This window comes from Bactrocera oleae, chromosome 5 (genome assembly GCF_042242935.1).
Source record: "Bactrocera oleae isolate idBacOlea1 chromosome 5, idBacOlea1, whole genome shotgun sequence".
Taxonomy (NCBI): Eukaryota; Metazoa; Arthropoda; class Insecta; order Diptera; family Tephritidae; genus Bactrocera; species Bactrocera oleae.
The window spans coordinates 3,265,356-3,292,562 of record NC_091539.1 but is presented as its reverse complement, the minus strand read 5'-3'; the positions used below and the strand labels follow the sequence as shown (position 1 = coordinate 3,292,562).

Sequence of the window (27,207 nt, the reverse complement as noted above, 5' to 3'; positions counted from 1 at the left end):
AATCGAAACAATTCAAATATATTTTTATTTCTTTTTTTTTAAACTGGATAAAAGTTCAAAAATTAGTTAAAAATTTTACAAATTAAAGAGTTTGTAATCCACAAAATAATTTCAAAAATACCTAATTTCAATAATTTTGGAAAACTGGAAAAAAGGTTTGAGAAATTACAAGAAACGCTTAATTTCTGACTTCTAAGTAAAATTTAAAATTTTCTAGTTTTTCAAAATTGAAGTTAAAACATTTTTTTCGTAAAATATTTTAGAACAATAAAATTTTAAAGTCGAAAAAAAGTCAAGATTTAAGCAGTAATCCAGTTTAATAAATCTAACTACTGGTATGCCAGTTTTCCTATAAAAATTCAATATTGTGAAAATTGTTCACTGAAATTGTCTTTTTCAAACCTAAGAGCTGAACACTCACAACTATATTTCAACACAAGTTACAAATTTTGTAAATTGTTTAAATGAAATATCAAGCTTTCAGATTTTTACCATATGTAGGTATATGTATATAAACATATTTTTTTCTAAACACAATATTTTTTTTTCAAAAACATAATTCTTTTAAAAAGAAAACAAATTGTTTTAATAAAAATTAAGCTCAAATATATGTACATATATATGTATGGATATATATATTTTTTTCTAAACACAATGTTTTTTTATTTTCAAAAACATATTTTTTAAAAAGAAAAGAAATATTAAAAAAAAATAACTTGCAGAAAACTAAAATTTTTATCGCAAATAACACATTAAAATTATAACAAATAAAATTTAAAAAAAATTAAAATAGAATAAAAAATAAAATAAAAATATAACAAATAAATTTTTTCAAAAAACAAAAAATTCCGCAAAATTAAAAATTTTATTTCAAATAAAATACTAAAATTTTAGTCTCATTATTGAAAATATTAAAAAAAAAATTAAATAATTAAATTCAATTACATTCAAACATTTAATTTTTAACAAAATTAGGACAAAAACTATTTATTTAAATAATTAAAGTTTTTTTAGAAAAACCTGTTACTGAATAAAACCAAAAGTAATTGAATTTATACATTGAAAATCAAAAGAAAACGCCGTCACAACAATTTTAAACTGCCTGCATGTAACTCAAGCTGATATAAATTATAATTGTTTCATGGAGCAAACAACTTTCGCTTGTCAAAGTTGCAATGTCATGAAAAAAGTTGCCGCTGCTGTTTCGCCATAAAAAAGTCATCAAATGAAATTACAACAAAAAAATGTGATTATAATAAAAAAAACTGCCGCATCAAACTTGCCAACTCACTCATAGACACTTGTATAAACGCACTTCCACTTGTGCCACTAACCACACAACCGACTTGCCTGCGAACTTGCCGCACAAGTGCTGTCGTTATGTTGACAATAACGTGCACCTTTAAACACTTTACGCGACGCGTATCTGCCACACACCGCAAATATTGTATTGCCTATGATTCAACGAATTTTCCACCGTTTTTCGCGCTTCGCATAACCGTAACGCTCGCAAGCTGCCGCACAACTGATTCCAACTGGCCGAACGCGTGTTGCTGCTGCACTTTTCCACTTTTCCTGCGCCTTCACAACGCTAACTGTAATAGGACGCGCTAGACGCTGGCATGTTTTCATTTACTGATAGCGAAAACTCACCACTTAATTACGAGTATAATACACCACACGCGCCTGCCGACACGAAGTTTGACATTTCACTTCGTGAATTTGGCTGCAAAATGCCATGTTCTGCATTCTGTTTTGCTCGCTTATTTTCGGCTGCACGCCTGCTTGTTCAGGGGTGTTGTTTACCGCTCACACGCGCCTTCACTTGTTTTTATTTTTTATTTTTGGCGTTGCTTATCTATTCACCACACACGCACACAATTGTTTACGCTCTTGTCCTACCGCAATTTTACAAGCATCGATGACAACGGCAAACAAACAAGCGTAGCGACGGCCGGAGTTTCGGCCGAAGCATGTTCCATATGTCCAACTGGTGAATGGCAGGGATTAAAGCAGCAAGGAAATAGTGCGTGGTTGATACTGTGTCGAAAGTTGGGGCGTGTTGGTAGAGTTGCTCGTAAATAAACAGACAAATAATTACTAGGCCAGGTATTGAAGAAGCATTTTGCGGAAGTTCTTTAAATTTCATCGTTGGTTTATTTATAAAGATTCACCCTCTTATCTATGGCTCAGTTTAGATGCATAATATTCTTAGTTCCTAGTTTAATAAATTTGGTCATTTGCACAGCTTGCAGCAAGATCTCAGAAGACTGACGTGCTTCCACAGCTAGAAGGAAAATGAGCAGCAGTTTGATCAATTTCAGGTCCACCGCTGACAAAAACATGCTTCAATTATTAAAATCTCGTCTTATGCATAACATTTGTGTTTATACAATTAAACATTGAATTGAATATTATACATGGGCTCGTCCATTATGTGTCTCCAAACAGCACAATTCTACCACTTTGTGCTAAGCTCTTTTCACAGGAACTCGCAACTGACTAACTGAAAATGTGCATATTTTCTTGTTGAAACGTAGGTCTTGCGAAGTATTTTGATTTGCAATTTGGATTCCGAAAATCTCATGTCATTCTAAAGACTTTGAACTTTGCGTCTTTAGTTCAAATAGATATATTTTATAAAACCTGCTAGAGTTCGTAGCAATCGCCTTCAGTTCCCTTGGTTGTTTTGGCAGAAGCTCGAGTGTGTTGAATAAAATTGAGAAGCGGAATAGTAAATTTTAAAGCAAACGACTGAAATGGAAGGCACTTACCAACGACTTCGTATAGGTTACTTAACAAGGGTGGGTCATTGCCAAGACAACTTAGTTGGGTCGGATAAGAAAAAACTTGAAAACAGTCACTTCTAAGCTACTATTTATGGCTGTGACAGAATTACAGTAGCTTGGAAAATCTACATAAAAGACGCTTTCATCTCACTAGATCTTTTGCGAAGCTTCTCCCACAATTTTGTTTCCAATTTGAAAACATATGCGGACGAAGTGAAGGATTTTACGTAGACTTTTTCGTAGACTTAAGACTAAAGAATTCGTGTTGCGACATCGAAGAAAAAATATCTCTGCTTGTTTTTGAAACTACGGCTTGTCTAGTAGTAGCCATCCACTCAGCATACCGAGCTACTTTTACATCCTTTGCTTTCTATCGCCTTAGTATTACATATTGCCTTTCGTATCACCCTTAGCGGGAGGCACGAAGCGCTGGTCTGCCTTTGCAGCACTGTTTTAACTGCCATAATTCACCTCAGCCCAGCCGTCACGGCACTTAACCCACACAATTGTGCAGCTAGTGACCGCCGACGTCAGCTAAGTTTCTGCGTCTGCGTCATTTGTTGTTTGTTTGCCGAAACAGCGGAACGACGTGAGCAAAACAAAATAGGCAGCCGGCTTTTCGAGGGCCCACCACTTGTACATATATCTACAGTTCAGCTTGTTTTTATTGCCGTGGCGTGTTTTTTGTGTCTTGTTTTTTCTTTGTGCAGATACTTTTGCTGCGTCACACAGCTGTGTGTGGTCTGCATTTTGGCTTCTTCAGCGTCCGCCACCCTAATCCACTCATCCACGTCTCATTAAATATAACTTTCAGTTTAACGCTTAAGCATATCGCTAGTCTGCTGCCATTTAAAGTAAGAAGTTGGCAATAACAATCAGTTCTTAGCGAAATCGCTTACATACAGCCACACGCCTGGCATATACCAAGCTCAGCTAGCCATAAACTTGTTAAACCATAAGTTCATAAGCAGCCAAGTGCATACTGCTAAGCTTGTTTGAGTGGACGTGCGTTTCACGGCCGTGCGCTGAGGCGTAGAAGTGTGAAATTACAAAATTTGTGAATTACAAGCTTTCGTGGCTGGCGACAACGCCTGAAGTGGCTCGCCTTGAGTGTGCTTGGCTAGATCTACAAGCGTATACATAGTATCTTTTCAATATTAAGCATTTCTAATGCGATTAAAAACTTTGTATCTGTCACGCTCCGCAGCTACTAGACCAAACCACATATTGCTGTTGTTGTTGAAGATACCGACTGTTAGGCTCGTTGGCTGCGTAGAAGCTCGCATACTGCGCTGGCGAAAAACATAAAGCCACCGCATGCTCCGACCTGCTTGACCGGCTTTGCTTAGCGGCGTCCAGCTTAACGCGCAATGTCTTCCATCTCTATTCCATACTCGCTTCACAGTCTTCGTAGACAATCTGTGCGCTTGACTGCTTTGGCGCCACACTGATAACAAACCGCCAAACCACAATTGCCTTTGAGGCGGCATCCTAGTCGTTGCCGTCGCCAAATCTAACTGCTTTGCTACACTTGTTGTCGCTCGCTTTGTCAAGTGCGCTCTGGTGCTTTCTCGCTTTACTAAATTGTCCACCCGTCTTGCCTTACTGGCCACCACAAGCACCGGCGACGTCGCGCCACATTTGCTGCTACACATCGTTGGCTCAGTCACAGCGACTTTATTAAGATTTACGACTGCTTTCGCAATTTCACTCCAAATGACCGGGCGCACTATGCACAGCAACTATGCGTGGCATGTGAGGTTATGTGCGTTTCCATTGAAAGTTTTTTTGGTGTCTTCTATTCGTATTCATCTAATCGCACGCATGAGAGATAATGGTGTCAAGAGGAAAGACAAATTGTTTTGTAGCTTCAAGTGTGTGATGAGGTTTCTATACGGAATGAGACAGGTGTGTGTCGTATTAGCTGAAAATCGCTAAATTGATGCGCTGTGCTAAGGATTAGGCTATTTGCAGAGCTACGAGTGGTACGCGAAAATCCCCATTAAAAAACTCTTTTGTAATCGAGTTCGTAGAAGAGTTATACAGCTTCGAATTAGTTCCGCAAAGTACCTTATATATCTTTAATGAATACTTATTTATTTTCTGCTGTCAATATGACCTACTACCTGGTACAATTAAAGGTCTTGGCAGGCTAATTTTAGTAATCTTTTGACCATAAGACGGTTTAATGAGCGCTGTGAGCTAATTTACCAATGATACTTAGAAACTTCGTCAAATCAAGATTTACTTACTTGTTGCTTCTATAAAAGTTGGCCGCTTACCAACACTACCAATCAAGATGGTTTCTTCATTGAATATTCACGACTTTTTTGATGCGTTCGTGGCAGGATAAATTGGTTACCATGGCTAGAAGAACAAGTTGTGGACTAAAGTGGCGATGGATTCGAGAATTTGACAAACAAAAAATTTGGTACTTGATGAAACATCGTAAAAAGTGGTTTTGATTTTTTTAATACCGGTTAAAAAAGTGGTAGGATTGATCTGAAGAGAATAACTAAGTCTTAGTTAATAGACGCAGAATGCTAGAGAAAAAAATGTTTGTAAAAAAAAAATGCCGATAACATACTAAAGAATTTTTACTTTTATTTTCGCTCAGAACGGGACATCGGTGAACCTATGAAGTATATACTTATATAAATGATCAACTGGACGAGCTAAATCCATTTAGTCGTGGCCGTCTGTTTGTCTATCTGTCTGTATATACGCAAACTTGTACCTCACTTTTTGAGATATCGATCTGCAATTTTGCACATGCACTTTACTTCTCAAGAGGCTACTCACTTGGCGGAACGGCCGATATCAGACCACTATAGCATATAGCTGCCATACAAACTGAACAATCGAAATCAACTTCTTGTATGAAAAACTTTTTCATTTGACGAAATATCTTCACGAAATTTGGCATGAATTATTGTCCAAAGCAACACTACAATGTCCAAAGAAATTTTTCAGATCGTATCTTTATAGCATATAGCTGCCATATAAACTAACCGATCAAAATCAAATTCGTTTATGGAAAGCTTTTGCATTTGACAAGATATCTTCAATTCTTGTTATCGCATTGCTTTTTTAAATTTTTTCTTCATAATACTTTATTTATACATTTGCCAGAAACACTGCGCACTTGGCTTTTAATACTTTTTGCTTCGTAAAAAATAACAACTTCCATATTTTTTTTCATTGCGAATAGCTTTCTTGTTTGTGCCATTCCATTACCATCATATATGGTCAATATCACTTTTTATGGAATGCCATACAACTTGTCCTCGCCTAAACGACAACGTCAATTGCCACTGTCACCAGTTTCACTGCGGCATGCAACATTTGTTGCAAACGCATACAAGCAGGCCCCTAAGCGCCGCCTGCTCTCCCCTGACAATTGCTATGCATATGATTTTTTTTCTGTTTTCACTTTTCTCACATTTGCTATTGCAGTAAAAACCGTTAGTCGCCGAGCTGCGCTGTTGCAATTTTAAAAAATAAAAAAAATAAATAAAAAATGTGCGACCTACAGGATTTGCTGCTTTTCACACTTTTGCTCGACATTATTTTATTTTATCAAAGTTTTTCAGTTACATTTGCTATTTTTATTTTAAAATTTGTATCCAAAATTTTTTTGCATTTTTTAATATTTTTTTTAACTTTAACTTCTCGCCTTAAGTCTTATAAACGCCACATGTGCTTGTCCATACATGTTTGTTTTTTTTTTGCACAGCAGGTGTGCAGCTTGAAATTGCCACTGCCTGACAGCTGCTGTCCACTCAGCGCTTTGTCTTGTGCGCTTAACGCTTCCAGCATTGTTGGCTGTCTGCGCATAGTTTTTGGCGTTCTTGTTGTTTTACTGGCATTTGTTACATTCTTGTGTGTTTTTTTTTTTTGTTATTTTTTTCTTTTTTTTTCTTTTTTATCCTGCTCACTGTCGTGCCCAATTCAATTTCAATCGCCAAGTCAAGCCGCTTTGACTCGGCCGCCACAACGCTCAGCTCTCAGCTGACTTTGCTTGGACTCATTGAACGCTTTCCATATTGTTGTATTTTTCGCACTTTTTTGTTGGGTCTCTAAGAATTTATCACCTTTTCATATCTCTCTCGCATCTGTTGTCCTTCTGCATTTCTCTTTCTCTGCTTTATTGAGCACTTAAAATGTCTGTGTAGCTGCTTTTATTATTACTATTACTTTTGCAGTCTGATTGATGACATTTTCCTTCTTGCGCTGCTCTCAGCGGCTAATGCGGATGGCTGCTGTCCAACGGTTATTTTTGCTATATTTTTTGTTTGTTTATTTTTTTATACCTTTTGTTTACAGTTTAGACGTCGCACTTGTCGACTTATACCTTTTGCAAATGAATTTTGTTTTTGTTGAGCTAACAGTGTTGCATTTTAAGTAAACAAATTATTACAAAAATTAATGAAAAATATTTCAGGGTTTTTTCAGCAAGAGCTGAAAATATTTTAATATATAATATTTACAATATATATCCGCTGGACAGCAGGGTTGATCAAATATGCTTGATATAGTATCAAATGATGTTTAAGTAGAACAGTTACTATTGCTTCTTTGTATCCCGAAAGCCGAAAGCTGCGCTACTATGGTATTCTAGACTTCCTTGGCAGCGCATCGGCTGATAAATTCTCGGTAATGGTCGCAACTTCCGGTGATCACAATACATGATACATCTGCTAGAAAAAAGACAAATCAAATTTTATAGGTGTAAAGGGGAAGAGACAGAGAGAGCGGTCATACTCAAAACATACTCTGTTCTAATTTTATTCGAAGAAAAATATAAGGTAAATTATACATTTTCACTACTTTGGTGATCAGGCTTGAAGTGATGATGATAATAGAGGCTTGGTAACTGAAGATGATCTTGCAGTTAGCTTGATCTATATAAGTAAAGCAGCCAGCGCTTAAGAGACTATCAAGGCTTGAAATGAAGTAATCCTGCAGGCAGCTATCAAGGCTTAAAGTGATAAGGTCCGAGTACCTTCAGGTGATCTTGCGGACAGCTTGCTCTATTTAAGTAATACAGGAGCTTGAAGGCTATCTTGCCGGCAGTTAATTATATAAAAGTAAATCAGGAGCCCCATCTGGCCAGATCATGAGACAATCTTTAATAAATCTATATGAGTAAAACAGGAGCTCTGTTTGCCCAGTGCTTAAGTGACTGTCAGTGCTTGAAATTATGTGTTCTAAGCATCTTGAGGTGATCTTGTAGAAATAAAGCCATGTAGCGATGTGATGTAGGAAACTTAAAGCGATTTTGCGGACAGCTGGGTCTATATAAAGAGCGCAGGTACCGTGCTTATTCTACAGGCGACTGTTTCAGCTCTGTGGTTGGGTTATAACACATCTTTTATACTTTTTTTTACATTTCTAAATTCTAATAGTTTTTACCCTCTACCAAAAAGCCCTTAATTATTCTTTTTAATAAATATTTTGTCTTCCTGTTACGCACAGCCTCATAAAAATTCAAAGAAAAATCAAAATTTTTTGCATGAGAAATACTTCACATTTTAAAAACAAAAAAAGCGCCGCTTGTCAAATATTCAGAAGACATAAGTGACTAATAAAAGTTTTTCGCTATGCAAATAATTTTTCTAACTGGAAGTGCTGGGATTGAGAGGCAATCAATAAAGATGTAAATTGAAAGAAAAACAAATTCTGAGTCTTATCGGAAAATTGGTTGGCAGCAAACAATTCAAGGTAAAATAACGGCGAAAAAGTGAAATGAAGAAATCAGCGAGAAGTATACAGTGGAGCTCGCTGACAGTGAGCTGAAAGCTAGTCAATACTTCCATATTAAACTTGTCTGGATGCCCAGCCTGGATCGAATGGAAAGCCAGAGTGGAGCGCAAAATCTCCATGGAACTACCAGCTTTTAGCAAGGTTCACATGGCCGCAATGATAGGCGTTTTGACTGGATACTGTCCGCTTGGCACTCACGCGGTGAATCTAAAGATGGTGGAGCACGCAACTTCCCAAAGTTGCAGAAAAAAAGATGAGGTAAAAACATCTAGACACTTTCTCCTTCAATGTATGGTGAACTGGCTGGAGTAAATATTAGCCTGCTCAATAAATGTGTGGCTGGTTCTAGGCGCTTTGTAGATATGCGACGGTCTTTCTAATCTAACTTAAGCTACAAAAATTAAAAATTATTATATAAAAAAAATGTAAAATTTTTTTTTTAAAGTGAGTCAAAACTTAACAAATAATGGTCGAAATCTAACAATATTTTTTCGAATCTCAGTTACCAAATATGAGCAACTCAGTATCTTCGCTGGCTGGCGTCCATATTGATCCCAAACTTTGTTTTGCAAAAGTTAAGCCTTACCATTACTCTTTTGAAAGCAGCCACAAGCCGCCTAATTGTACTACACCTACCACATGCGGCATTCACTTAGTCTGCGCCACTTATCACTTCACCCGATATCTCTTACACGCCATTAGCTGGACCGCACTGGTAGTAAAAACGGTTTAACGAGTGTGCGCTTCAACTGCTGCCGTTTTTACCGCTCATTAAATACAAATTACGGTGCAACTGCCATTTGTGCAACAAAACTTAGATAACTGTAGCAAATGTACTATAAATACGAATTCACTTACAAGCTTGTTTATTACACTCTATAACCCGCCACTTTTTCACTTTTCTTGCAAATGCTCATTTTAATATTCTTTTTTGATTCCGTTTTTGTTTGCAGGCTGTTTATCACACCGTTCTTGTACGACAAATGCAATTAAAAGTGAGTCGAAAATGCAATAAGTCAAGCAAAGTTTTGCACGACACAAGGCACTTGGCACTTGGCGCACGACGGCAAAATATGTGTGTAACGTAAGCACACAGAAGACACATTGCGAAGACTTGTAAGGAGCAAAAGGTGATTATGAGTACCGAAGCAGTGGAAGCAGATTCGAAGCAGAAACTGACTAATTTGATAAAAAACTACTTCATTAACTGTACAACTGACAGTAACGACATAAAGTGTTTTAAGTTGATTTATGTGACTACGTGTATGTATTGGTGCAGTCGAAGGGTAATGCGTGCAGCGAGAAAGTGTTTATGGATGCCGAGAGAGGAAGGCATGTGAGTAAATGCGTGCTTGCTTTTATATTATAAAATAGTTTAGTTTCAGCATTTGTGCCTCAGAAGTATGTTTCTATTATTTTTCTTTATTTTTGTTTATAACTGATGAAGTTCAGAATATTTTAAGACTTAAGTCATTTGAGTGAGATTTGATTTAAGTCAAGTGTGCTTAAGATACGCCATGCCCACCTAACTTCATATTAGAGAACTCTCAGTGTTCATTGACCCCAATTTTATTATTATTTTGTAGCATCAAAGCCATCAAGAAGAAGGAAAGTAGTTGCAAAAAGGTGGTTGTCAATTTGGTATGGCTTCAATACTTTTTTGGAGACCCTTCTCACTCGGACATAGCTCAGTGGGGCCAAAATGACACAAGTAAAATCGCTAAATTTAGTTATAGACTCTAGACAAAGCCTTTTTAGTTTAAGAATAAATTCCATCTTTTTTATGGAAATGGCTAGTTTCGACTTTAAAACTCAGTATTCATTAAAGCTAGAAATAGCTGAGAAACTTATTGTGTGACGCCTGGAACTTTCCTTTACATACTTGTAGTAATTGAACGTCATCTGGACTATTGTATTTGCATTCCTTTGAAATCGACAGACCATAAAAAACAAAGCATAACTCAAACGTGGCGACACATTCTCAATAAGATCTCTTACAATATTCATCTTCCGAAATTCCAACCAATATTTTGTAAATTTTTATCGAAGATAAGACATGCAGCCTCTCTTCTATCCTCCTAGCACTATAAAACTAGAACACTTAAGAATACTTCAAAACCGTCGTCTTAAAGAGAAAACCAAATTTTTGGTAACTTTCATAACTATTTTTATTACTTTTCGTGCTCGCCTTCAACGCCTTATCTTCTTCGGCCGTTAACACACTGCGCCGCTTGTCCGCAAACAACTATCCACACGTCCTTCATGGCCTTCAGTGCACACAGAAGTGAATCCGTAGTACGTGACCGGCAGTGATGAGGCCATTTGGCCGCTAATACACAATCTCAATACTCGGAAAAAAGCAAGAAGAAACTAAAAAAGCTGAGTATTGCTGTCACTTGAAGTGTTGATGTGCTGGGACCGATATCTCACCAACCGTAGAAGCAGCAGCGGCGCCGGCAGCCCAACGCGCCGGACACGTTTGAATGCGAAAATGAGAATTTGTCTGGCACAGCTGCTGTTGCAACTCAACACGAAAAGTTGTATGCCCAGCGGAGTACGAGTCAGCTGCTGGTCAAATAGAGAAGGCAAACAGCCTAAACAGGGAATGTGAGGAGCGATGTGAAAAGTTTTGATGTTCGAAGATGAGTGGCGGAGTGGCATGTCGAGAGGAAACATTACACGGACAGAGCGTGGACTTTTGTATTTGCAACAGAGATCAAAGCGCCTACCGACTTTTATGAATGTTCAAAAGTTAACCGTCAGAGAGAGAGAGAGAGAGAGAGAGAGTGCAGAGGTAAAGCTACTGGAAAAATAACGAATAAAGTAAGCGTTTGGTAACCAATGAGTGTGCCGATTAGGTATTGAAGTTCCGCAAAGCTTCGATCTAACTTGGCGCCTCAGAGATTGGAGTAGCAATTATGGCTCTTTACAACCACAGCTTTGTGTCGATAATTCAGAACCTGTAAACAGCCTGTTAAGCTAAATATTCACGAGAACAGGGAAGCGTAGGACAACGGTTTCGTCTTCGAATATATCATGACAAATAGTGAAGAAAGTTTGCTTGAAAGTTTGGAGTTACCCATTCTGGCATCCGGTATTTATTTCTGTTGCGATCTCATTTTAGTGGAAATTTTATTGCGAGACTGATTCTTAGGGTAGTTCCAACAGTTTTTGTCATTACCACCGATCTTTATGTTGTTTCCGAAGAATTTTCGTCTCTTCAACTCGTCAGGATTGAAGCTGAAGTTTTTAAACATTTTCAACAAACTGAGTGATTCCTACTTGGATATTTGAAACCGCACGGGTCGGTCTTAAGATACCCATTTGCATTGAAATGTCATATGCAGGCCAAAGTTTATACCCGATATACCCGGAAAGCCAAAGTTTATACCCGATATCTTTTTTTGTGGTTTACTCTAAGAAATAAATACTTCAGAAACATTAGGTGCGATTTTGTCCTGGGGTTAAAGCGCAAATAAAGGGAAATACAAAAAAGATCGAGAAAACAAAATCACGCGAAACTAAGCAAAGTGCAATAAAGCTGACGAGAGCAAAGAAGAAAGCTGTTAACAAATCTCGTTGTAAACTCGTTTTTTGTGTGAAATTTATGTGCCGACAGAGCTATTTTAAGACTTTTAAGACGACAGGAACACACTCAGTGGCGTCTGCACCGAAGCGGCGGGTAACGAAACTATTGTGCTTTTACAGTTATATGGAAGTGCGATTTTTGCACTTTCACTCACGTCGCTGGCGGGGAAATTGTTTTGTCGTCGCCGGTACTCGTCGCTTGGTAACTGGTTGATGCAATTAATTTCGTTTGTTGCCTACATTTAGGCGCCTAGCAACGCCATGAAAGACCAAAAGCACTCTGATTTGCCGAAAATCGCGCACAGATTTGCTCCAAATCGACGCGCTTGTTGCGCCGCTAACTGTGTGAATTTATTAGTGGCATTTATTGCTGTTGTTGTTATTTACCGAATTTATGCGTTGTTGTTGCATTTTGGTTTTTGTTGTTTTCTGTTTGATTTCGCTTTTATTTATGCGTTGGCGTATGCGGGCAATTAATTTTTACGCTACATAACTTCGGTAGCCACAGCCAACGAAAAGTGCAAGGCTGCCAGCTGCAATTGTACCGAAATGCAACTCTGTACTCAACATATGCATTGCATACGTTAAGTTGCAATGCGTTTTGATTGTAAAATTGTGCGTGTGGACAAATACTCCATCTCGAAATAGTAAAAGATTTGAGATCTCAGATTTCGAAAATTTAAGGTTCCGAATCCGGAATATTTAATGACGATTAGGTAGGACTTAAAATTTAAGTTTTATTTGTCGTAATTAATAGTACTGACGGATTTCGGGATTTTCAAACAACTCTCTCGGGATACCGAATATATTTTGAGGTTTTCGAGATTAAAAGTTTCGGGATCTTGAATATTTATTGTAGACTACAGATTTTGGGGTGTAAAAACAACTAAAATATTATGGAGTCCCGAAAACATTTTGAGATTTTCCAAATTATAAGTTTCGGGATCTCGAATTTTTAATGAAGACTAAGTCTAGAATTTGAATATTTTTGTAATTAAAGGACTGATTTCGGGATTCTGAAGCATATATTTCGGGATCCCGAAAATTTTCAAGAAATCTAGATAAATAATTTAAGAAAGACCTTAGTGGACACAAAAGCCGCAACAAAATTTTACGTAAATGTGTATGTGCCTCACTCCCTGTGAAACGAAGTGTAAATTTAAATTACTTTAGTACCGTGGGTTATGCTGTGGTTACTGTTGGTCTGTTGTTGGCCGAGTTTGGAAAAATTTTAATTGGTTGCAAAAAAATGGGTATTAATTGTAGTTGTTACACTTGTTGTGTTAAAATTTTAACAAAATACTTTTGCTCTCCAACTGCGCAGATCACGCTCAGCTGCTTTCATCCACCTCCACTTACCACACCTCTTCGTCTTTTCGCCGCCTCGGGCACTCTGCTCTCAGACCCAGACTCACACACGCTGCCATCACCACCAGCCGTGTCAATAGCACTCATAAGAATCCTTCGCCGACAATCCACAGCCACTTGTCGACTTGGTGGCTTCGTCAAGCGCTGCTTCTTCTTCGACTTCTTCGACAGCTTAACGGTCAGCTGCTTCCAAAAGTGGTCAACAGCGAGATTTCAATGAAAATTTTTAATTTTTTGCTGTTGCAGTTGCTGTTTCTATTTTTCAGCAAGTTTACGAATTCCCAAATTGGCCAGCATCATAGTGGTCAAAGTGGCCGAAGTGACTGAAAAGCGCAAGAGAAGTGTAGTTGAGTTGAGCTTCTTGTTATGGCTGCTTGTGGCGTCAGCGAAGCGTTTTAACCATCAAGCGCAACGTCATCTTCACTGGCGTCTGTGGCAAATTAATGAAGGCAACAAGGGTCACTTAAAAGGCGCACGCCTCGGTAGTTCCACAGCTGCACAGTGGGCACTTTCGACGAATAGTGGTCGATTGAAAAATATGAAAGAAATATGCTTGGACCTTCTCCAATTTGATATGCAAAAAAATTTAATTCACTCTAAAAAAAATTGTTGAGACCCGATCAGCGTCAGAACTCAACACTTTTCTGAATTCGAAAGCCGCTTTAGGTGATTCGAAATTTTGGTGCCGTTGAAGTTCTGTGAATGAGTTACCGATACCAAAGAAACTGTAATGGTTTCGTAAAAATACGCTAAACAGTACAGTCAGAATAAGGAGTGAAGATGGATTGGATGATCTTTAAAAGAGAAAAATCGTTGTCGCGTGATTTCTTCAATTTAATCTTAGAGATAAGGTATATTGAGCGTCTGAACTAAAATGCTCAGCACCAATTTTTTATAAAAACCTGTGGCGACATAACTAATTCAAGGTACCAGGCGTTGATTTAGCGTCCTATGGATTGGGCAAATAAGCGAGAAGATTAATAAATAGTTTCAATTATTCTTGGAAGCATAAATTTGGAATTACTATGCCTGATTAGACTCTAAAAATTATTCGGAAGTAAAGCATACGTCCACAGGAAGTAAAACACACTATTACACTTCCACTTCCTAAAGTGTTCGTGAGAACCGCGCTGGGATAGACTTTTTATCTGTTATATATGTATATATAAATTTTGTATATGCTTTTTTATTTTTTCTTTTATAATTTTATTCTTGTTTTTTAAATTTTTTTTATCAAATTGTTATTTAAAAATTGTTTTTATTGTACTCTTATTATGATATATAAAAAAATGTATATATTTAATTTTTTTTTAACATTTTCAAATTTTATTTTTAAATATTTTTAAATTAATTATTTTTATTTAAAATTTTTTTTTATAAATTTTCTCTTACATTTATAATCAATATCAATATTTTCAAATATTGTTTTTAAATATTTTTAAATTATTAATTTTTATATAATATTTTTTTTTTATTGATTTTCTCTCACAATTTCACTATTTTTAAAAAAGTTTGAAAAAAAAATTCATTCAAAATTTTGTGAAAGCAGCCCACTGTGCGCCTGTAACTTTTATTTTTATTACATTTAAGCTCAAACTTTTGAAACTGTAATTCTGAAGCCAAGCAAATAATAATATTGTATTTCTTCTTTTATGCGCTTAAGAACCGCGGTGGCCAACCCAACGCATTCTTACTCCTTATTTAAGCTTACCACAGTAAAATAAAAACAAGAACAACAAAAAACTCAGTATAAATTTTTAAATTTTTCAATGCGTACTTATATGATATATACGAGTAAAAACTTTAATTTTCTTTTTACTTTTATTTTTAGTATTTTCCTCGCAAGACTGACTCACCTAATTATTGCATTAATGCTGGTCAAAGGATTTAGCAGACAAAAATAAATATGTGTACATATCTGTATGTATATACATATGTATGTATACTATATGGATGAGATGATGATGATTACATTTCTTGTGAACAAACTTTCAACCAACAATTGCGAGAATTGAAGACCCAAAAAGTTTTAACAACATAATTTTTTCTTTTATTTTAAAATTCTTTACATAATCTAAGTGTAAATAACTACATTTTTGTTTTTATTTATTTATTTAATAAAAATATTTTTAAAATCAGGTTTCTAATTATTACAAAAATGTTTTTCTTCAATCCCATAAATGCACCTGCACTTCCGTCAAAGACGCCTAAAAGCAAGCAACACCATTTCACTCATAATGTAACTCATATTCGTGCACCGGAGCAGAGAATGTTAATAAATTGAAATTTGAATTAATTAAAATTCTCTGCTATTTTTGTACAGACTGTAATGTTACCTTACAGTTGTATGTTGCTGGTAGTGTTAATGCTATGGAAAGTGCATTAAAGAAGGAATTAGAAAATTTTGCGTAGTTTCGTTATTTTTTAATATTTTTTCTTGAATTTTTTTCAAATTTTTTTTTGCAGAAAATAACAAGAATTGTTAGAATGAAAAAATTATTGAAACTAAATAAATTATATTTTTTTAAACGGAAATTGTAATCGTAAAAATATTTTTGATATCTCTTTGTAATAAAAATATTTATGAAAAAATTTATATTTTATTGTTTAGATTATTCTATATTATTTCTAATTTGGTTTTAAATTACTATAAAGCTATACATATTGGGAAAGCAGTTGATCCTTAGTTTTTTTTCTTCTACTTGCTAAACCGTTTTCATTTTTTGTGTATATCATATTTTTTCTTTGAATCTTGTGATTTTGAATTTGAATTTAAATGTATAAAAAATTATTTAGTTTTTTAAAACAAAATATATCTTAAAAATGATGTTTCTTGTGTGTTCTTTTAAAAAATTACCAATAATTTTATTTTATTATTTTTTTAATATTTTCAAGAAACATTATTTTTTAAGATTTTATTAAAACAAAGTTTCAATGCATTGTTTTTTTTCATTCTTTATTAAACTCTATTCCTAATAAAAATTATGCTTTACATGGTTACTTTTTCATTAAAAAAAAGGCTAAGAATTCAAATTAAAATTGTTTCATAAAAAATTACTTTTTTTAAGGTGTGCTACTACTTTATTCAAAAAAATTGTCAAAAATACTTTGAATTTGTTTTTTGGCTATTTTTGTTAAAAAAAAATTTACTTTCGTTTTGTATAAAACCAATTTTTTTCTAAATCGCTTTCTTTTAGTAGTCATTAATAAAAAATATTAATTGTTTTTTAAGTATTTTTGTTAAAATTATCATACTTTTTTTGTTGTAAATTAAGTATTGTTTAAAACTAAAGTAAATTTTAATTTGAGTTTTTTATAACATACCTACTTGTATGTATATGTATGTATATTAAAATAGTACAAAAAGAATTTAAAACAAAATATTGAATTTTTTTTTAATCTCTTCATCTTCACAATCAGGGTGATGCTGTTGACTGCTCTACATGTCTCTATGTGCTTACATATATTGTACATAGTTGTTGTAGCTACATATAATATATCTCCAGCAGGCTTTCAGTTCGTATTAATATGCTTCTGCTCGCTGCCAGTTCCGACCATGTGCATTATCGCAGCGCCAACTCCCGACGCGTCGCCGTGCCAAATGAAGTGCATGAAATGGTTTTCTCCACGGCGCCGCGTCAACGCAACAGCAAATGCAAGGCTATGGCGATGACGAAGGCAAATGTGTCCAAACGGCATCGTTATCCAACTTCTAATGGAGTCTGGCGAACGTTGTTTGGCCGAGCCAACAGTTAACAATCGTATAAACCTGCAAACATATGCAAGTGTATTAGTTAAAACATAATGCAGTGCAGCAGAAGTGGGCAGAGAACGAGAGAGTGTGGCCCCACAGCAGCATTCGAGCAAGTACCGGGCCACATGAAGCGAAACGTAATGAACCACACCGGCAACCAAGCGGCCAAACAGTCAGGCAAGTTGGTGAGCCAAATGCGCCACTGAGGCTGTCACTGCGCCACAAGCGCCAACACACGAATACACACACAGACAAACTAGCAAATTTCAAAAAGGATATGCATATATGCCATTTTACGGTAAACGAGCTACAAAATTTATTATCTTCGAACTGTTGCTAACGCGCAGCCAAGGTGGCGTACAGGCAACGCGCTGGACAGCTGCTGAAATGCATTGCGCCATAGAGCTGTCCACAAAGTGTGGCGTGTGTCTGTGCTTGCTGCAAAGACTTTGCTGCTCGGCCGTCACATTGTGCTCAGGGCGGAAGTGTAGGTGCGAGGTGCATGTCACATGCTTGAGTGCGGCAAAAAGCAGACGAAAAACAGGAAAGAATGCTGAGAAATAGCATGTGTGGCCACCTGGCTGGGACACATGGCAATGTACAAGCGGCTTGGCAAATGCAAACGAAAAATCTCTCTCCAATGGCAAAGATAGACTAGAGATAAATTTATGGTCTCAGCTGGCAGGTTTTATTAGAAAACATTGAATGTCTGTCTGGTTATTGCCACTATTTTCGGCAGACTCTTTTGTGCGCCGCTGAAAATTGCCATCTATATATTTTAGCTTGTGCATAAATATCTAATTTTTATTCTCGAAAATACGCTCGTACACATATGTATTGGATATGAGGCACACTAACTTGAAGTGCCGTTGAATATTTGAAGAAGCCAAACATATTTTTTTTTGCAGCTCGAGTTTTTTAAAAAGTGTTCCACAAAACGATTTTCCATAGTTTTTACGAAGCAAAATCGACTTTTGGGTGATTTACAATTTAATTAATGAATATAAGTTAAATAACCGGTGAAATTTTAATTATTAAAAATAACTTTATATAGCATTTTCATGGCATTCTAAAATTAACTATATCTTAAATGTAAGCCAAAACTCTACGAAAGAGTTTCGTAAGTTCAGAACAACGTCTTTGTAACACTGTACGGTTAAAATACCAAAATTTCCTGAAAAAATTTTAAATATACGATCTATAAAAATATACAAAATTTATAAAGCGCACTTACTAAAAATTCAAAAAGTGTTTCACAAGTTCATTAAAAATTTATATGGATACTTACAATACTATAAAGGAACTTTAGAAACAAAATACAACTAGATTATTATAAGCCATTTAACATCTTAAAAATGTAACTGAAAAAATACCACTACAAGGCAAAAGTTCAACTCAATTTTATAACGATATTGTCTGAGATAAGTGTAGATTTTTTTTTTTGCTTGAAAACGTCAAAAAGTATATTAAATGTTACAAATAATGTAACTACTGGATCATAACAGCTTTACTTGCACCAAAAGTAAAAGCATACCCAATACACAAAATTTTAATAAGTGTTTCACAAGTTCAATAGCATTTAAAATCGAAATTATCTCAAAAAATGCAATTCTAAAAATGGTTACATAAAATGTTAGAAAAAAGGCCAATAGGTTATAACGATCTGTTTTATTTATCTTTATAGCGTTCTATTTAGAAAAAATACTTCGCTCTAAAAATTTCAAAATGTGTTCCATAAGTTCAATAACGCTTTGTTCAAATAATAGTGCCACTATATAGGAAATGCAAAAACCAAATATTACTACAATATTGCGAGATACTAAACTTATATAAGAATTAGCTTAAAACCCACAACATAAGCAAAAACTGTTCCACAATTTCAATAGCATATAAAACGTGGAACATTTTGTTAAAAATAGTTAAATAGAATATTACAACACTATCTTGCATAAATCTGTGCAAAAAAATACTGTCCAATATAGCATGAAGCAAAAGTTTAGAGAATTGTGTCAAAATTTTAAATATATCCTCCAACAGCACCAGCGTGCTACGCCTGACAGCTTAATAGAAATGCAGCATTCAGGCGAAGATAAGCCGGATATCTCTGAAAGGAAAGCGAAAATCAACTTTCCACACATTTACATTTTTACAGACAAATTTGCCAAGAATTTTTATGGCACAAATTTCAATAAATTTGTCAGCATTTTCGGGGGCAATGAAGCGCGGAAGCGATTTTGTGACACTCTTCCTTACGCATTTTCATCTCTATTTTTTCATAAGTAGCAAATTCTCTGCTATGTTATATTTGTAAGTGTTTCCACAACGCACACTCACTTTCGGTTTCTGGCTGGCGCTGGCACACTTCTGATAATGCGATTAGTTTTCCGGTCAATATTGTTTGTCTGACAGCTTTACAGTGATAATTTACAGGCTTAACGAATGCACGAGGTAAGAAAAGGAGATGAGAAATTGTTCCAGGTAAAGTTTGTGGTAAATGTGTGTAATAAGGTGGACAAAAGTTGAGTTTCGAAGAGAGAAAGAGAGAGCAGAGATAGAAAAATGTCCACAAATTTATCTAAATATAATATTGAGCCAAAATACAAGTCTTGAATTGGAAGTTGTTGTAACGCACGTATAAATTCAAATCTTCACTAAATATTCAACAAATCGAATACGGCTCGATTTGTAGCAGTGCAATGAATAAAATTCGGATCAATTCGTATTGTAGAGGCGACTATCGTACGAAATGCTGCGGAGATCTAGTTACACGCTTAGTCGAGTTCTTTTTAAAAATCTCACATTGAAGATCTCTCAATCTCGATAAAAATGTTATGAGTTAAACAGTGAGCTTTTAAAATATTCTCGAAAGAATTATATATAAGATTTAATGTAAGTACGCAGCTTTTGTGGGTTTCGATAGCGCTTGTACGAATGTTTTAAATATAAGGAGAAGTTTTCGAAAGGAAATAAAATTTATTGATGTGACTGTGAGCTTTTAAAGCTTTCGTGAAGCACATATACATTTTTGAAATTATGTTTTAGTGCATACTAAGGCTTTTATTAAACTTATTAAGCACTTTTAATATATCCAGTAAATTTTAATTTCTGTAAATTTTCAACTTTTTCGTTTCAAAATTTTTTTTTTTCATTTAAAATACAACACTTTGAAACCAAATTTTCTACAAACCCCCCCAAACGTACACTCCACTGCGCGACGGCACAACAAATTGCATTTGCAACACACAAAAGTGCCTCTACACCGTTAAATTCCCGCCTGGCTATTAGTCAATTCGGTTGATCACAGCAAATTTTGTGGTGAGTTAACAAATTTTGATGGAAATTTACGCATTTACACGGCGACCAGTGACGCCGACAGACTAATTTCGACACAATTGCCACAGTGGCATGCAACGCGCATACACAAGGTCATGTACGCGTCATGACACTCACCGCAACGCGAACACGCGTGCAACATTTTAGCTCGAAAATTGGTGAACAATTTTAGCAGGAAAATATTTGAAAGCCACCGAGAGAGCGGCATTTTAATTAATGTCGTCAACAAGACCACAATAAATGCCGTAGTTGCAACAATCACAGCAACGGTAACTAAACGGATTGTGCATAACTGCATAAACCCCTGAAACATTTGCGATATTTAAGCAGTTATAAATAATTCAGCGTTGTGAACCCAAATACTTAGTTCGAGGTCAGCGTAACATTATGCCTCTGTTTCTCTAGTTTACGTAGCTACAATGGACTCATGTGAAGCAAATGTTGATATAGCTAATATAAAAATACAGACAGTACACTTTCTTCGGCTGAGAAAGCTCCAAGAACGTGCTACAATTTTTCGATCAGTATTGCTCCGAACTTCACTCCGACAACCGAACTGCATTACTAGCATTAAGCTCGCTCAAAGCTCAATGAGTCAAAAGTCCTCACTAGCATTAGCATAAATCCACTTTATTACCAGATTCGTTTGGTTGCTTGATCATAGCGAAATCGATGGAAATTATAAACCCGATGATCTAGCCAGAGTGGGCATTCCTGCTCCGCTTACATCAGAGTGTGAACGAGTTGGATCTCCGTTGTCATCTTACGTACTACAACTGCAGCTATGAACCTGGTATGCGCCAACGCCCGTTAAAGTCGATGACCTGCTTCTGTGTGAATATGAAATCCTTTTGACCTAGAGTCAAAGTTATACGCAAGAAGGTGAGGTGGAAGCATCCAGGCAGTTTAACCTCCATTATCCAGCTTTTGCAAGACTCAGGTTGAGACATCTCGGCGGTTATACCTTCGGCGAAAGAGGAGACAAAGCCGAAGCTGACATTAGCCGCCTCAACAAATTTGTGAAAACTCAAAGCGCTTTATCAGTATGTAAGTATCTGACCAATCTTATAAGGACCGGCGTTTTGAGTTGACCAAGTGAGATCCCTGTTAAGATCAACCTTTTAAGCTAACCTAACTCTAACCTATTGCTCCGTATCAAACTCCGACTATTTCTACCAACGACCGGTCAACTAGAAATCTTCAAGAATCATTTATAACCAAAGAGCTTCTTCATAGCTCTGATTTAACTATAATTGAGCATTCAGTTCCGAATTAAGCCCATATCTCTGTGTTAACTGTAAATCAGCTTTAAGTTCCGAACTAATCCCTTAAATTCGACATTCTAGGCTGAGAGGCTCATATGCTGCCGAATACCGAGCCAAATACTCCTCAAGCGGCAATAAGAAACCTTCGAATGCAGATCTAACATTTCTCGGAAGCCACTTAAAATCTCCAGACCGCCCCATATGTCTAACAAGAGTCTTCCAACTATCTGGTAAAGGCGTAAGCGCTATATATATATATTTTTACTATTTATCACATTAAGCTTTAACTCATTACCGAGGTTATAAAGGCACCTTAGTGACACATTTTCCAAACAATTTATTCTTGCGCTTTGCCTTTCAAACGCAAAACTGCATCTCCGATAGCTAATTTCCTACTTTTTCGCACTCAAATGCGATTTCACACTCTCCCAGCTGCCGGCTGTGTAGTTCTTCATACTATTTATCTCATTAAGCGATTATAATCGTTAGCGACTAACGGCACTCTGCATGAGCCAAGGCAATGCGGCAGGCAGAGCAAAGAAAGTAAAACAAGCGGCTTTATGTTAACTGCATTAAAAAGTTCATTATCGCAAAAAAAGGTGTGTAGGAGTGCGCAGAGGGCGACAACGTGTGTCAACCTTGCCACCGCGACTGCAAACACGACCTTGTGGGCGACGCGTGAAGTGCGAGCTTTCAAACGCTTTAATGAGCTCGTAATATCTATGGTGGGCCACATGTGGTTACGCTATGCCTCTGTGTGTGTGTGTGTGTTTAGCCGAGGGCTGTTCATTAGCGGCAGCTCTAAAGTGGATTAGCAGTTGTTGAGGCTGCTTTATGGCTTTGGAGAACGGCACTGAGCTTTGAGGACACTAAAACAGTGCAATGCTTAACGCTGTAGCACCGGAGTGGTTGCTGTAGCGTTTTTAGGATAGATAATATTCAGGCTTTCTGCTTCAAATTGTCGAAATTTAATTCCTCTCATAATTGATAGTGCTTAACTTTAAAGACATAATACCATATATTCAGACTAATCATCTTTCAGAGAAGGACAGTTCCAATTCAAGTGTAAGCTGATCTTAAGATCCAACTTGTGAAATCGCCTATAAACACTTAGGCGCAGTAGAGTAAAGCTTTCGAAAAGAGACGCCAGTAAAACTGGTCTAAACATTTTGTAAAGACTTTTTTTTATATAGCAAGGTCGTGGCGCAACCCTGGAAGTACTGGCCAACAGAAAATATCTAACCCTAGACATCACTGCTATTGGATAGAGCTACACCGGTAATCCACGGAGCCTTGCACATTTATGCCGAAATCTCATATAGCAAGTTAAATCTGTTGCAGTCTTCAACATCTGTTGTGACTGCTTTTCATACCAGCAGCAGAGGGTATCCTCAGCACAAGCCTAAGTCAGACTGAACAAAATTTAAACAGGAAGATTTTCGTGACAGACTATTACGATGCGTATGCTTCACAACGAGCTTCACAGCTACCGTAATATCGGTATAGGACTAGGATAGAAAAATCAACACAATGGTGGATGATATAGGTATGTTCTGAGCCTCGAAAGCAAGGAAGAGTAATGGTCTGACTCTCAGAAGCGAAACAACGAAGCTGGAAATACGTTTGTAATAGCACTAGGTTACAATATAAGGAGATTCATAAAATTATATACTTCGCCTAAAAACAAAACAGCGATTAGAGAGTAGGAAAGACGCAGGCGCGATAAAAGAAATTTCAATTCACACATATTTGGAGCTAATGTAAGCCTAAGCTTTTCCTTAAAGCTTTGTTGTTCAACTTAATATTGTTGTAAAACAAAATGGCACTCGTTAAAAGTCGAATTAGAATGCCTGGTAATTTTCGTGTTTCGAAGAAATAGTTGTGGTATCGGTCTTCAAAAGCTGTAATAAAAAAACTATTTTGGAACGCTGCGACGAGTTGTAGGCTCTGAAATCAGCAAGCCCCCCGAGCACACTTATAGCGTTAGCAATTCTGACATAAAAACCGACAGTCATTCGAAATCGTAGGACTCTTGTTTTAGACGACTTATACAACAGAGATAGAAGAAGAACGAAAATATAAAAATATTCTTAATTCCGCGTCTTACTTCCATTACCATAAATAGGCAGGTATAAGTAAGTAAGCCAAACTGGGACAACGATGTCATAATTGACAAGTAATACCTACTTGTAGTAAGTGTAGCCGCTTATTAAGCCACAATAGTCAGAACATTTAAGCTGCCAGCTAGCAAGTGCATAGCGTATTGTCCACGTATCATGGACCCGAATGAGCGAGAGTGATTTTTCAATAATTTCCATGAAAGTTTGAACATTTGACTAGCACGAATTTCGCACACAAATCATGGTAAACTACCGCATCAAATCCAAACAGCTCACGGCTGAGCCACTGCACTTAGTACAATATGAGGCCGAATCGGCGGCGCGAAACCATTCACATGCGCCAGCAGTCCGTACGAACAATAATTTGTACTTCCATTTGGCAGTTAGCGAACTGGTTAGCTAGCAATTAAAGTCAATAAGTCCGCGAAAGCGCTAAGTCGCGCCGCAGCTGTTGTGTGACAGATGGATCAGAGGCGTGTTATTTGTGTCAATAAAAGTTGCTTTTTTTCGACCTGAAAACGTCACTTGGATGTATCTTTCTTTGCAGCTGGCGGACAGTTGGACAATTAGCCACAACTGCGCACATACATACATACATACATACACAGATACACATATGTATATAGCGCGCCACTTAGATTAGCAAGCGCACACTTTTGCAGCTTTGGTGCATTTTTTCGACTACGCTTTTGATTGCATTTGGTTTTGGCGGAAGCTTGGCGCGCACACACACATGCATTTAATCAGTCATACATACATGCATGCAAACACTGCACATTGCTATCTCGCTGCATTTTCAACGCTTTTCATACGCGCTGACAGTTTTTTCAATTTTTTTTTATATTTCCTGCTTTTCGTTTTCACTTTTCGCCACTTTTGCCAGCACAGTTGGTCAGCAGCGCTTGGTAATTATAGAGTTGTTATTTGACCAATAGCTGCGGCACGTTCTCTAGTTTTAGCGCCATAGCTTTTATTTTCATTTTTTTGCGGTGACTGTTAGAGTGTTAATTATTGCTGCTTTAATGCTTTCGGTGAGTTTGTTGTTGTGGTGTGCATTACGCATTTGAACACGTAAGGCTTGAAGAATAATTGCATTTTTTGCATTATCGTGATTATATGCGAAGAAAATAAATTTAATTAACATAATAAAGTCGGTTTCGGAAGCCGATTTTGCACTTCGTAGCTGCACGCACAGATTTAAGATTCAAGCGAAGTACGCACTTGTCGAAGGAACTAAGGACAGAAAACATACTTGAGATCTACACGCTTCATAAGACATAAGCTCGAATACGCAATAAAACGGTTTCTCCAATACTGTATGCACTAAAGTAAGAAGAGAGAACAGACTTGAGACCTACTCCGTTCGTATGGCGTAAGACTGGATACATGCGCAAAGTAGTTTCCCAGAGCCGTTCAACTTACCGACAACAGGCTTGGGAACTACGCCAGAGCTTCAGCTTGGTTGCATACAGACTGTTTCGGCTACGTCGCATATTCATCTTGACTGACAGGGGGATGAAACCCACAGGCTTTTTAAGACAGTTCTGAATGGCTGATTATGTGAAAAGGGATTCGCTCATGTTCATCTCAGAAATACGACCCGAAATTTGACACTGTTCAACGAGGAACGACCTCCATTCAAAGCCAAACATCCAGTAAAAAGCGATAAGAAGGATAAGACAAGACTATTTAGAATACGCTCCGAAGAACTGAGCTATTTTGTGTACTAGATCCTTTTAAGCATATGCAAAGGGTTCGAAAGAAGGTGAAGGCTCGAAGGAGGAGTCAAATAGTGCACTAAAGGTTGCTTCTGTACTCAAAAGGACTAAGAGAAGACCAACAAATATGTCATTTTACCGAAATCCACGGCAACTAGACTCACAGACTCGTATATACTTATAGCAATATTATAACGGCAGCACAACCTAATCCAACGCAAAAAGAAACACTTTCTTCGCAAAAAAATGCCAACTTAACTACAACAAAAGATATTATAAAAAATAACTGCAATGTAATATCTTTAAAATGATCTGACGGTGGAAGTAATTTCGCTGACTTTTTCATTTTCTACTCTCCAGATTATTTTTACGCAAATTACACCAGGCAGCGGATATACGCGAATCGCTCATGGAGAGGACGCGTGAATGGGCGCTTAAGCGGAATGTGAAGCGCAGTGACTGGCGGTGGCACCCACTGCACATATACACATTGTGCATGGAAGCAACAACAATAACAATAGCAATAATATACGCGCTACAAGAACAACAACAAACTTCTAGAGCTTCAGTTGCGATGCAATCAGCAGATGGCTGGCAGCAGACAGGCGAAAAAAATGCGCGCTTTGAGAGCAATTCGCAAATGCACTGGCAAGTAAACGCTCCAACGTGCGCGCACGTGTGTGTGTGTGCATAACTGCATATTCAACTTGTGTTCATGCATGTCTGCGGCATTCATAGCAAATTGCATGCATTTAAAAATTCTTATCACTGCATACATCTCCATTCAAATAACTCGCAGCGCGTGCATATTGCAGTGTGCGAGTGTTATTATATGGACATATGTATATGTATGCTAGCCATCACTTCAAGCATTGCTTGCCAAATATGTACATTAACACACCAGGCATATGTATGTGTGTATGTGTGCGCCTATGCGCCCTTGCGTCGGCGTTCGTGTTTATCTGACGTTTGCAGTGTGAGCCAATGTATTTGCGCGACATAATATATAACACTAATTTTGTAATTTTTTTAGACAAACACATTCATAAACATATACGAGTATGCACATACATACATACATGTACAATATATAAACATAAATTGAAATTATACTCAACATTATGGTTGACAGTAAGGAAAATTAAAATATCATTAAAATTAAATTATAATCATTTAAATGAAACATAAAAAATATATAAAACAAATAAAAATACTCTAAAATATTAAAATTTGTGAAAAATAAAAATTATTATCCATATTTATATATTAAAATTAAAACAAATAAAAACAAAATTAAAATACTCTAAAATACTAAAACTCAAATTTGTGAAGAAATTAATATAAATATGGTATATATAATATTAGGGTGGAGCGAAATTTTTTTTTTTGTTTTTTTGCTTAGCCTGGGAGTAAAATCTGTAGATTATAAAAAAATAAAATTTTTGACATAAAAAAAAAAATTTTTTTGTTACTCGAAATTTACTTTAAAACTGATGTTAAAAAAAA

The 27,207-nt window shown here is 36.5% G+C and overlaps 1 protein-coding gene and 1 long non-coding RNA gene across 4 annotated transcripts in view; one reads left to right on the top strand and one right to left on the bottom strand.

Moving 5' to 3' along the window:
- LOC106618042 (ras guanine nucleotide exchange factor R) overlaps positions 1 to 7,188 on the bottom strand; it is a 119,691-nt gene extending 112,503 nt beyond the window's left edge. The window contains exon 1 of one of the 3 annotated variants that reach the window (XM_036359394.2): positions 6,323 to 7,188. The gene's annotated coding sequence lies outside the window, so the exon portion shown is untranslated. Of the gene's footprint in view, positions 1 to 1,291; positions 1,567 to 5,041; positions 5,284 to 6,322 lie in introns of those variants that run through there. The other 2 variants (XM_070109977.1, XM_036359392.2) reach the window with 2 other exon arrangements.
- A 1,068-nt stretch (positions 7,189 to 8,256) lies between these two features.
- LOC118680308 (uncharacterized) lies at positions 8,257 to 15,652 on the top strand. The gene is made up of 3 exons (XR_004975838.2): positions 8,257 to 8,813; positions 9,509 to 9,891; positions 15,343 to 15,652. It is a non-coding gene; the product is annotated as an uncharacterized lncRNA (long non-coding RNA).
- The last annotated feature ends 11,555 nt before the right edge of the window (positions 15,653 to 27,207 follow it).